This window comes from Pongo abelii, chromosome 1 (assembly GCF_028885655.2).
Source record: "Pongo abelii isolate AG06213 chromosome 1, NHGRI_mPonAbe1-v2.0_pri, whole genome shotgun sequence".
NCBI lineage: Eukaryota > Metazoa > Chordata > Mammalia > Primates > Hominidae > Pongo > Pongo abelii.
The window spans coordinates 100,485,548-100,498,264 of record NC_071985.2 but is presented as its reverse complement, the minus strand read 5'-3'; the positions used below and the strand labels follow the sequence as shown (position 1 = coordinate 100,498,264).

The 12,717-nt window shown below is 45.6% G+C and overlaps 1 long non-coding RNA gene across 1 annotated transcript in view; it reads left to right on the top strand.

Annotated features, from left to right (window-relative positions):
• Nucleotides 1-12,717, top strand: part of LOC129049368 (uncharacterized) — a 13,911-nt gene extending 1,194 nt beyond the window's left edge. Inside the window, exons 2-3 of the long non-coding RNA XR_008512429.1 lie at nt 5,459-5,542; nt 11,895-12,717. This is a non-coding gene — a long non-coding RNA (uncharacterized LOC129049368). The remainder of the gene's footprint in view (nt 1-5,458; nt 5,543-11,894) is intronic.

Genomic DNA, 12,717 nt, shown 5'->3' with positions numbered 1-12,717 from the left:
AAAAGACAAAAATACTGTATGATTTTATTTATATGAGGTATCTAAAGTAGTCAGATTCATGGGAACATAAAGTAGAATGGTGGTTGCCAGGAGCCAGGGGCAGGGAGAAATTTGGAGGTGTTGTTTAATGGGTATGGGGGGTCAGTGTTGCAAGATGAGCAGCTCTAGAGCTCAGCTGCACAACACTGTGAATGTACTTAAAACTATGGAACTGTGCACTTACAAACTGTTAAGATGATCAATGTTGTTTTGTGTGTGGTTTTTTTCTTTTTTGGGGACAGGGTCTCGCTCTGTTGCCCAGGCTGGAGTGCAGTGGCACTATCTCGGCTCACTGCAGCCTTGACCTCCGAGGTTCAAGCGATCCTCCCACCTCAGCCTCCCAAGTAGCTGGGACTACAAATGCACACCACCACACCCAGCTGAAAATGTTATGTTTTTATCACTAGTTAAAATAAAATATGTGTTTTAAGAACACTAAAAAAAAAAAAAAAGTCATGATTCCTTCTCATTTCCTAGACCTGAGACATTTTTCAGACCTGAAATCTATTGAATGGGAAAATGTGGCAGAGTCCCCAAGAGGAAGGTCCCTGCAACATCACAGCAAGTGTGCACTGTAATAATTCCACCAGTCCTGGGTGACTGTCACCTGGGAGAGGAGGAATATCCAGATATGTTGAAGACTACTAGACACAGGGCCTGAAATAACACTGATATTCAAAGACCCCAAATGTCATTATGGCCCCTGTTACAATGATGGGCTATAGGTCAGGTAAAATGGGGATTCTGGCTGATGTCCAGCTTCAAGTGGGTCCACTGGGGCCATGGCCCCACCTGGTGGTCATTGCCCCAGTCCCTGAATGTATAACTGGGATTGGTATATTCAGCAGTTGGGGAAGCCCCGATGTGGGGCCCCTGCTTTATGATATAAGATCTATCATGTGGGGAAGGTCAGTGGAAGCCTCTGAAATTGTGTCCGTCTCCCCTTCACCCAGCCAAGATAGCAAATACAAAATAATATCTCATTCCAGAGGGAAGATAGAGATCATTGCCACCCTTAAGTACCTCAAGGATGCAAGGATCGTGGTCTGTATCATACCTCTGTTTAATTCACCAGCCTGGCCCCTGCAGTAAACACATGGATCCTGGGAAATAACCGTAGACGATTCCCAGCTCAGCTCAAGCCCCGAGTGATCATGCTGGGTGTGGTGTCATTGCTAGAATATATAAATATGGCTTCAAGTACATGACATTTGGCCATTGATTTGGCAAATGCATTCTTCTTTATCTCGATCAAGAAAGAGAATCAGAAACAGCATTCACATGGACTGGATGACAATATTCATTTAGATTCCCCCAGCCCCCAGGGTTGTTGTTAACTCTCCCAATCTATGTCATGATACATTCAGAAAAGATCTAGATCATCTGGACTTCCCACAGAATATCACAATGCTCCATTCATCAATGACATTAGGCTAATTTGGGAGAATAGCAAGAGGTGGCTGGCACCTGAAAGCCTCGGGAAGACACATGCACTCTAGAAAATGAGACATAAACTCTCTGAAGATTCCAGGGCTTGCCCCCTTCCATAAAGTTTTTTGGAATCCAGTGGTCAAGGGTGTACTAGGACGTTGCCTCTGAAACAAAAGACAAAATGCTGCATCTTGCATGCACAAAGAAGGAACTAAAATGCCTGGAGGGTTCTGGCGGCAAACATATTCCATGCCTGGGAATAGTGCTCCAGCCTGTATTCTAGAGGGTGCAACTTTGAGTGGGCCTGGGACAGAGATATAGAGCCTGATCAACAAAAAGAGCTAGAACTGCTCTTGGACAATAAGGCAGGAATGTGTGAAACTCAGGTGAGCCACTTGGGCACCTCTTGATACTCTTCATGCCCAATGGTGACCTGAATGGCAAGTGCAGCCCAGCCTGTGAAGGGTGACGTGATCAGGGACTCCGAGTCTCTCAGGAATCAGGGTTGTGCTACACCACCTGGTGGGCTATCGAGACCAGCAGAAATGATAGTGGTGTCATCTCTAGCAGAGAGGAAGAGTGGAATTTAGAATGGATAATGGAGGAGGGAAATGATGTTACCTATTGCAAGACCAACTGCAGCAATAGCCTGTGGTTATCCCACTGACCTCCCTTATCTAAGTCCCTTCAAGAAAAGAGCCCACCGAAACCCCGGAAGAGCTACCCCTCAACGTGTGTGGAAAAGTAGATCCACATGGTACAAAAGGAAGACTGTGGTAGCCATGAAGGTGCCCCACTTGGATTTGTCTTCAAGAAAGAACTTGCTGCTCAGCTGCAAGGAGGACAGTTAGCTGTCAGCCTCCAGCTGTTAGTGCTGAGGGATCTGTCTCAGTTTTCCAGCCAAGGCACACTGCTCTCAGCAGGTCCTGGCCAGTGACTGAGCAGAGTGGAGGGGTTCTTAGGGCCCGGACATTTCTGCCGTATGCGAACCCCTCTAATGAAACACCTTTGCTCTGGAGTTCCCCAATATGTTGCCCAAGATTCTATCTGCATTTCAGTCTGAGGCTCTCCTTGCTGAACCCTGCTTCCTGTCCCCTCTCATAGGTACTCCCTCTTAGGCCTCTTACACTCCTCATTCAGTATCTGCTTCCCAGAGGAGGCAGCTGACAAGCCTTTCTTCCTCCTGTCTTCCCCATCCCCAACATCTAATCCATCAGCAAGTCTTTTTGGTTCTACCTTAAAGCATAGCTGGAATATGACCATTTCTCCATCTCTCCTCTGCCAGCTCCTTCCCTACATAGTCTGGTGATGTCTCTTTGCCTCCCCTCATCCCCATTCAGCAGCTGGAGTGTCTTCTTGTATGTGTGTGGGTGTTTTTGTTTTTGTTTTTGTTGTGTGTGTGTGTGTGTGTGTGTGTGTGTGTGCGTGTGTGACAGAGTTTCGCTCTTGTTGTCCAGGCTGGAGGGCAATGGCGTAACCTCGGCTCACCACAACCTCCGCCTCCCGGGTTCAAGCGATTCTCCTGCCTCAGCCTCCTGAGTAGCTGGGATTACAGGTATATGCGCCACCATGACCGGCTAATTTTGTATTTTTTTTTTTTAGTAGAGACGAGGTTTCTCCATGTTGGTCAGGCTGGTCTTCAACTCCCGACCTCAGGTGATCTGCCTGCCTCGGCCTCCCAAAGTGCTGGCATTACAGGTGTGAGCCACCATGCCAAGCCTGGAGTGTCTTCTTAAAGCAGTTCATGTCTCTTGCCTACTTAAAACCACCCTAACTTCATGTCACTCTTAAAAATCCAAATATTTTCTCTGGCAAATAAGGCCCTTATCTGCCAAGCACAGTGGCTCATGCCTGTAATTGCAGCACTTTGGGAGGCTGAGGCAGGCAGATAGCTTGAGCCCAGGAATTTGAGACCAGCCTGCACAACATGGCAAAACGTCATCTCTACTAAAAATACAAATAAATAGCTAGGCGTAGTGATGCACACCTATAGTCCCAGCTACTTGGGAGGCTGAGGTGGGAGGACCACTTGAGCCTGGGAGGTTAAGGATGCAGTGAATCAAGATTGTCCCACTGCACTCCAGCCTGGGCAACCGAGTGAGAGCTTGTCTCAAAAAAGAAAAAGGGAAAAAAAAAAAAAAAAAAAAAAAAAAGGTCCTTCTTCTTCTGACTCATGCATATCTCCAACCTTATCCCCAAGCCAGACACACAGATCTCTTTTCTGTTCTGTACACACGCCAAGCTCTTTCCCACCTCAGGGCCTTTGCCCTTGCTATTCCTTCTGCCTAAAAGAGGCCCTTGTTCTATTTTTTAACTTCTTTATCCAAACATCAGTTCTTATGAGCCTTCTCTGGCCGCTCTGTCTTGAGAGGCACCCCTTCCAACAGAACTGTTACCTTATCATTCTGCTTCCATCACAACAATGATCACAGTCTAATTATTCTCCCCAGTTGCCTCTTTATTTTCTCTCTCCCTGAGTAGAATAGAAGCCCGCACAGGGCAGGGCCCTGACTTATCTCCCCAACACCTAAACTCAATCTTTATTTGTGTAATGAATGATTGAAGAAAGCCTTACCTAACACATGTACATCTCCACTACATTATCCCCACCATTTAGTTCCATTGTAATAAAAGTAATACCTTTTGATGGTCCTTTACAGCTTTAGATAGCATGTTCTTGTTTGCTATCAATAGCTCTCTCACACACACACTATTTAATTTTTGATCTTCATAATTAACCCTGTGAAGCTCTCTCACACACACACTATTTAATTTTGATCTTCATGATTAACCCTGTGAAGAAAATAGGACAAGTATGACCCCCAAATTAAGGATTAGAAAAATTGAAGCCGGCCAGGCACGGTGGCCCACACCTGTAATCCCAGCACTTTGGAAGGCCGAGGCGGGTGGATCACTTGAGGTCAGGAGTTTGAGACCAGCCTGGCCAACATGGTGAAACTCCATCTCTACTAAAAATACAAAAAAAATTAGCCGGGCGTGGTGGCGGGCACCTATAACCCCAGCTACTGGGGAGGCTCAGGCAGGAGAATCAATTGAACCCGGGAGGCGGAGGTTGCAGTGAGCTGAGATCATGCCATTGCACTCCAGCCTGGGTGACAGAGCGAGAATCTGTCCTAAAAAAAAAAAAAAATGAAATTGAGAGAAGTAACCAAGCTAGAAAGTGTCAAAAAGTGTCAAAATCAAAATCTAAAAGCAGGCTTTGGGAAATGCAGTGATGTCTGACCCTAACTGCCTGGATTCAGGCCAGACTACACAGGGTAAGGAACAGTCCTCCACCAGGCCACTCTCACTTCAGATACCAGTAGCCAGTTCAGGGGTCAGTTCCACTACCCCCGCAGGTTTGATAATTTGCTACAATGACTTACAGAACTCAGGAAAGCACTATACTTATGATAAATTAAACTTTCATTGCAGCAAAAGGGTACAAATCAGAACCAGCCAAGAGAAGAGATACAGAGGGCAAAGTGTGGGAAGAGCCACACGGGAAGCTTTGGGCACCTTCTCCTGTGGAGTTCCAGACATCACTGCCCCTTCCAGCTATGAGGTGTAGCAGTGCTTGCGAGTGCTGCCACCAGGAAAGCTTGCCCGAGTCTTTGGTGTCCAGAGCCCTTGCTGGAGCTTGACCACATGCTGCCTGCATGACTGACCTTTGCTCTCCAGTCCCTATGGGGGCTGGAATTGATATGGCGTGTTTCAGAGCCCCCATTATAAATCACATCATTTGAGCATCTGGTGGCCAAACTCCTCAGGCAAACAATGACATTCCTATTGGGCAGGACATTCCAGGGGCCTAGAGATCATCTCCCAGTAGCCGAGGGCCAAAGCCAGACCTCTCTGGGTAAAATCAATTCTTCACTACACAGGGGAGTTTTACCTTTTGTTTTTTTTAATTCGAGATCCAGTGCTATAACACACTGTTCTGTTTAATCTTTGCTCTCTTCTTTGACCTGTTTCTTCTCTTTCCAAGTTGGCTTCAAGTCACATGTTGCTCTGGAGAACCGAGAAGGGTGAGCAGACACCAATCATGACCCCAAACAGCAAGAGGACAGAAGTAAGTGAAGTCTTTATGATCAAGCAAGAAATATGCTGTTTACAAAGGAAATTATTATAAATTATCTTTTTTTACATGACATTGAAATGAGATCTAGTAAATGTGTCTGTTAGTAAGGAAAAGACCAAAGCAATGCCGGGCAGTGACGTCAAAGTAACATAATACTGTAATCTACTTGACATTCTCTGATAATATACCACAACACTGCAGCCTATAATTTCCTACAGATTAATATGCCAAGAAGGTGCCAGTTACTTATTGAAATGTAAAATTCAGATGATTTCACTGATGTGTGGAGGGAGCTTATGCACATGGGTACGTAAACGTGTGGCTGCTTTCTCTCTTATTTTACAAAAGTCCATTGTGGTTTTTTTGTTTGTTTGTTTGTTTGTTTGAGATGGAGTCTCGCTCTGTCACCCAGGCTGGAGTGCAGTGGCATGATCTCTGCTCACTGCAACCTCCGCCTCCCGGGTTCAAGCAATTTTCCTGCCTCAGCCTCGTAAGTAGCTGGGATTACAGGCACTCACCAACACACCTGGCTATTTTTTTTTGTATTTTTAGTAGAGATTGGGTTTCACCATGTTGGCCAGGCTGTTCTCGAATGCCTAACCTCATGATCTGCCTACCTCAGCCTCCCAAAGTGCTAGGATTATAGGCTTGAGCCACCACGCCCAGCCTTCACTGTGATTATTAATTTTGGAGTACAAGCTGTCATCACACTGTCATCAAAAACATTTATTAAGTCTCCAAATTGCAAAGTATGTTTTGTCTTTATAACTGTTTGTTTATTTACCTTTCTCCCAACTAGATGGTGAGCAGTTTACACAGGTGCTCAACAAATGTATTTTAATGAATGTCTACAAGAGGATAACTAATTTGAATTTTTAGAAACAAATTACCCAAGGCGGGCGGATCACGAGGTCAGGAGATCGAGACCATCCTGGCTAACACGGTTAAACCCTGTCTCTACTAAAAATACAAAAAATTAGCCGGGAGTGGTGGCGGGCGCCTGTAGTCCCAGCTACTCAGGAGGCTGAGGCAGGAGAATGGTGTAAACCCCGGGGGGCAGAGCTTGCAATGAGCCGAGATGGCACCACTGCACTCCAGCCTGGGCGACAGCGAGACTCCATCTCAAAAAAAACAAAAAAAAACAAAAAAACAAATTACACAGCACAATAGAAGCATAATAAAAGTATAACAGCAATAATGAACCTATAAGAAGGCATTGAAGTTGCTGCCCAGAAAGTCAGTTTCCCATTCCAGCTCTGCTCCTTGGTTGTTTGACACTGGGCAGGTCTCAATTCTCACATCTATTTCCTCATCTGAAAAATAGAATAACTCATGTTTGCTCTACTTACCCAGGAGACTACTGTAAGAATCAAATGAATCCATCAATTTTAAGGTGTTTTACAAACGATGAAGTATTTTGCTGATTAGTTGTTGTTTTGAGACGGAGTCTCACTCTGTCACCCAGGCTGGAGTGCAGTGGTGCCATCTCAGCTCACTGCAACCTCTGCCTCCCAGGCTGAAACGATTATCCTGCCTCAGCCTGCCAAGTAGCTGGGACTACAGGCACCCACCACCACACTCAGCTAATTTGTGTGTTTTTAGTAGAGACAGGGTTTCGCCATGTTGTCCAGACTGGCCTCGAACTCCTGGCCTCAGGTGATCCACCTACCTCGGCCTCCCAAAGTGCTGAAATTACAGGTGTGAGCCACCGCACCCGGCCTGCTGATGTTATTATTTCAACAGAAAAATTATTTTAGAAGTGGCATGCATTTTACTAGGATGCAAAACATGACTGGGGAAACAGACTCAAGAATTCCAAACCTAGGCAGATTGAGGTCAGGGAAGGTACCTCTCACCTCTTTCGTCTTGAAGTAGTCTAGAAGTAATCTACTCCTGGTCTCTGCTGTTTATTATTTGTCTTCTTTGAGCCTCAGTTTCTTTTTTCTTTTCTTTTTTTTTTTTTTTTTTTTTTGAGACAAGAGTCTTACTCCGTTGCCCAGGCCAGAGAGCAATGGCACGATCTTGGCTCACTGCAACCTCCACCTCCCAGGTTGAAGCGATTTTCCTGCCTCAGCCTCCTGAGTAGCTAGGATTACAGGCGCCTGCCACCATGCCCAGCTAATTTTTGTATTTTTACTAGAGACGGGGTTTCACCATGTTGGCCAGGCTGGTCTCGAACTTCTGACCTCAGATGATCCACCCATCTCAGCTTCCCAAAGTGCTGGGATTACAGACGTGAGACATGGCACCTGGATCTTTTTGTTTGTTTTTTGTTTTTTGAGACAAGGTCTCACTCTCGCCCAGGCTGGAGTGCAGTGGTACGATCTCAGCTCACTGCAATCTCTGCCTCCTGGGCTCAAGGAATTCTCATGCCTCAGCCTCATGAGTAGCTGGGATTACATGCGTGTGCCACCACACCTGACTAACTTTCATATTTTTGGTAGAGATGGGGTTTCACCATGTTGGCCAGGATGGTCTTGAACTCCTGACTTCAAGTGATCCTCCCGCCTTGGCCTCCCAAAATGCTGGGATTACAGGTGTGAGCCACCGTGCCCGGCCCTCAGTTTCTTTATATCATTCTCTCTGAGCCTCGTTTATGTTATCTGTAACATGGTGATAAAATGTGCCTTGCCCCAGAAGGTTTGCTAGGGGGTTCAAATTAGATGATTGTTGCTAAGGTCTCTGTGACAGCTATAAAGTACGATACAAATGTAAAGAAATCTTGTATGAATTCTCTGAAGGTGATGAACTTTCAGAGATCGTTTCAGTAAAGCACACAGGCTGAGAGTACGGGAGACTAACATTGGCAGTCACATCCCAGGAAAGAATAGAACATTTTGGTATCCATTATCTTGGGTTGGATTACACATTGCCTTAGGAACTCCACTGTGACAAGGCCTTGCAAAAAAGTAAAGTGAAACATAGGCCCTTTCACATACATTGGCTCAATAAATCTTCCCAACACTGTGCCAAGTGGGAATTATGATGCCCATTTGACTGATGGGGAACTGAAGCTTGGAGATGTTGAAACATACCCAAGATTATGCAACTGGCAGATGGCTGCATCAAAACAAATTTCTCCAACTCCAGCAGAAAAGTTAAGAGCATGCTTACATGAAAAGGAAGAGCTGGCCAGGCGCATGGCTCATGCCTGTAATCCCAACACTTTGGGAGGCCGAGGAGGGTGGATCACCTGAAGTCAGGAGCTTGAGACCAGCCTGACCAACATGGAGAAACCCCATCTCTACTAAAAATACAAAAAAAAGAAAAAAAATTATCTGGGCGTGGTGGTGCATGCCTGTAACTCGGGAGGCTGAGGCAGGAGAATCATTTGAACCCAGGAGGCAGTGGTTGCAGTGAGCCGAGATCACACCGTTGCACTCCAGCCTGGGCAACAAGAATGAAACTCCGTCTCAAAAAAAAAAGAAAAGAAAAGAAAAGGAAGAGCTAGTCAGGGGTGGCCTTAAACAAATGGCCTATTTCTCATTCCTCCCTGACACAACTTTCTACTCAAGCCAGCAAACCTTTTCTTTCACAAATACTTCTTTTCTCTTTTTTTTTGAGACGGAGTCTCACTCTGTCACCCAGGCTGGAGTGCAGTGGCACAATCTCAGTTCACTGTAACCTCCACCTCCCGAGTTCCAGCAATTCTCCTGCCTCAGCCTCCCAAGTAGCTGGGTTTACAGGCGCATGCCACCGTGCCCGGCTAATTTTTGTATTTTTAGTAGAGACAGGGTTTCACCATGTTGGCCAGGCTGGTCTCGAACTCCTGACCTTGTGATCCACCTGCCTCGGCCTCCCAACATGCTGGGATTACAGGCATGAGCCACCGCGCCCGGCCAGTGCTTCATATTTCTTACTATGGCTGGGGTGCCCAGAGAAACAACTATGACAACAGGTGGATTTAGGATACAACAGGGTGACGTCTGTGCACGCGCAGGAAGGCATTTTTACTGGAGCAGAGTATGATCAATCTTCACAGCTGTGGCAGCCTGCTCCCCTGAAAGATCTTTAATTGGAGAAGAAGTGGCTATAGCCAGCTTCACTCTGACCCTGTTAGAAATGCCCAGTTCTTAAGTCACATCTCAATTCTACACATAGACTGAAGGGTTTGCAAAAACACCCACTAGTCTCCCACCTCCCTCCTCATAAATGTGTTCATCCTATGGCCTAGGCGAGTCAAGAGTAGTCCGTCAGACACAAAGACACTAGTGGTCCCTATTTATGTATAAATCTCTTTCACCACCTAGAATTCTTCCTTCATTATTTTGTGTCTCTTCCCTTATTTAAAATCTAATTTTAAAAAATCTAACTCAAATATCAAAAATTAGAAACAACCCCAATGTACATCAATTTGGAGACCAATTTGGCTGGACTCACACCTGTAATCCTAGCACTTTGGGAGGATGAGACAAGTGGATCACTTGAGCCCAGGAGTTTGAAACCAGCCTGAGCAACAGAGTGAAACTCCGACTCTACAAAAAAACACAAAAATTAGCTGGGTGTGGTGGTGCACACCTGTAGTCTCAGCTAATCAAGAGGCTGAGGTGGGAGGATACTTTGACCTCAGGAGGCGGAGGTTGCAGTGAGCCGAGATCAGGCCACTGCACTCCAGCCTGAGAAATACAGCGAGACCCTGTCTCAAAAAAAAAAAAAAGGAGACTAGTTTAAATAAATAATGAGAGCACACATTCAAACAATGGACTATTAAAAGAACAAAGTAGGCAGGACATGGTGGCTCACACCTATAATCCCAGTGCTCTGGGAGGCCAATGCAGGAGGATCACTTGAGGCCAGGGTTTGAGACCAGCCTGGGCAACACAGAGAGAGCCCATCTCTATAAAAAATTTAAAAATTAGTTGGGCGTGGTGGCACACTCCTGTAGTTCTAGCTACTTGGAGGCAGGGGCAGGAGGATCCCTTGAGCCTAGGAGTCTGGGGTTACAGTGAGCTATGATTGCACCACTGCAATCCAGCCTGAGCAATAGACCAAGGCCCTGTCTCTTTAAAAACAAACCAAAAATAGATATAGCAAGACTGCCAAAATATAATGTTAAGTGAATTAGTAAAGGGAAGAGCAAGGTGAATAGGATGTTCCAATTTTTATAAAAGAGAAATATTAAATATAGGCTTACAGTGGCACAAAAAGCTGTAGAATACACAAGAACTATTAAGAATGGCTGACTCTGGTTAAGGAGACACTTTTCATTGCATTCCTTTAGTGCTGTTTGAATTTTACCATGGCATATATTACTAATTCAATTCAAACGAAACAAAAACAACTTTAACTAAACATGTTTTTCTACCAAAAGCTTTACTTGTCCACCCTACTTCCTAAGTATCTCCCAAATCTTATTACCACCCCCTTCCCATTGCCTCTGCCCCAGCCCAACTACAGGAGTGGACTATGCTTTGCTCCTGAATTCCATAATCTCAAGGGGCATGTTTTCTTTTAAAACATAATTGTTTAAAAAAAAAAAACACCTGGTTATCCAGACTATTTGGTTAAATTGAAAACTATCAAAAGGCATATTACCAGTCACACCTGCCTACAAGCTGTATCCTGCATTACAGAGCTGTTTGAAGGTCAATTTTGAGTTGTTTGCCCTGAGTGCCAACATTGCTACTCATGGTTTTGCCTCTACAGGTTCAGGCCATCAACCCCTCTCTCTCCAACGACTGCAACAGTCTTCTAATTAGTGTCACTAACTCTACTGTTTCTTATGCCCACACTGCAATCAGAGTGATCTAAAATTTTAAATCTGGCTTGGCGCGGTGGCGCACGCCTGTAATCCCAACACTTTAGGAAGCCCAGGCGGGCATATCACCTGAGGTCAGGAGTTTGAGACCAGCCTGGCCAACATGATGAAACCCTGTCTCTACTAAAAATACGGAAAAAAAAAAAAAAAAGAAGAAATTAGCCAGGCATGGTGGTAGGTGCCTGTAATCCCAGCTACTCGGGAGGCTGAAGCAGGAGAATTGCTTGAACCTGGGAGGCAGAGGTTGCAGTGAACCCAGATCATGCCATAGCACTCCAGCCTGGGCAACAAGAGCAAGACTCCATATCAAAAAAAAAAAAATTAAAATTTTAAATCTGATATTTATAGTCCCCACTGCCCTTGAGTTACTTTAACTCGGTGCCCTTTAACACGGTTTACAGGGCCTCTGTGATCCTAGCCGCTTCTTTCTTTGGCCTTGTCCTTCCTCTCCATTCCCCTTATAGACACCTCAGGGCTGCCCCATGCTCTAAACTCCAGCCACACTGCATATTGGTGAACTTTATGCGCTGAATCAGCATTGCTGTCTCTGGTCTCTAACACTCATACCTGCTGTTTGCTCTTTAGGGATCCCCCCTACTCCACAGCTTGACGGCAGAGCAGTGACCAGAATATATGCTCAAGGAGGCCAAAGAGATGAAGCCGCAGCTGCCTCTTTTTTTTTTTTTTTTTTTTTTTTTTTGAGACAGTCTCATTCTATTGCCCAGGCTGGAGTGCAGTGGTGTGATCTTGGCTCACGGTAACCTCCACCTCCCAGGTTCAAGCAATTCTTGTGCCTCAGCCTCCCAGGTAGCTGGAACTATACAGGTGCACCATCACGCCCGGCTAATTATTTTTTGTATTTTTTTGTAGAGATGGGGTTTCGCCATGTTGGTCAGGCTGGTCTCGAACTCCTGGCCTCAGGTGATCCACGCACCTCCGCCTCCCAAAGTCCTGGGATTACAGGCATGAGCCACCGCGCCCATCCAGGCTTGCTTCTCTGAGCCATACCCTTCTCCTGTTGGAACAAGCATCCTTTCCATTAAAAGCAATAAATCTCCTCTTATTGAAGTGGCAGATGGTTTAGATTGTTACTTTTGCTTTCAGCAATCCTCTAGAAAAAGAAGGAACTTTAAGGTTGAGAACTAACTTCTAGCAGCTATGCAGAAGTTCTGAGAGGTGACTCGTGTTTTTTACATCAAGACCTCCACAAAGGCCCCTTCTGTCATTGAGTCAAAGTTCTAGCGACCTAGGTTCATCCTCAAATGTGTAATGGTAATGGCTTTCCAAGCCTACGTGAAAACCTGTGAATCACTTGGACTCCACTTCCCCTCCCACCCTGGGTCCTCCACCCCACCTTGCTTTGGTTTTGCTTGGGGAGAAAGTGGTCTCTACACAATATGTCTCTCTC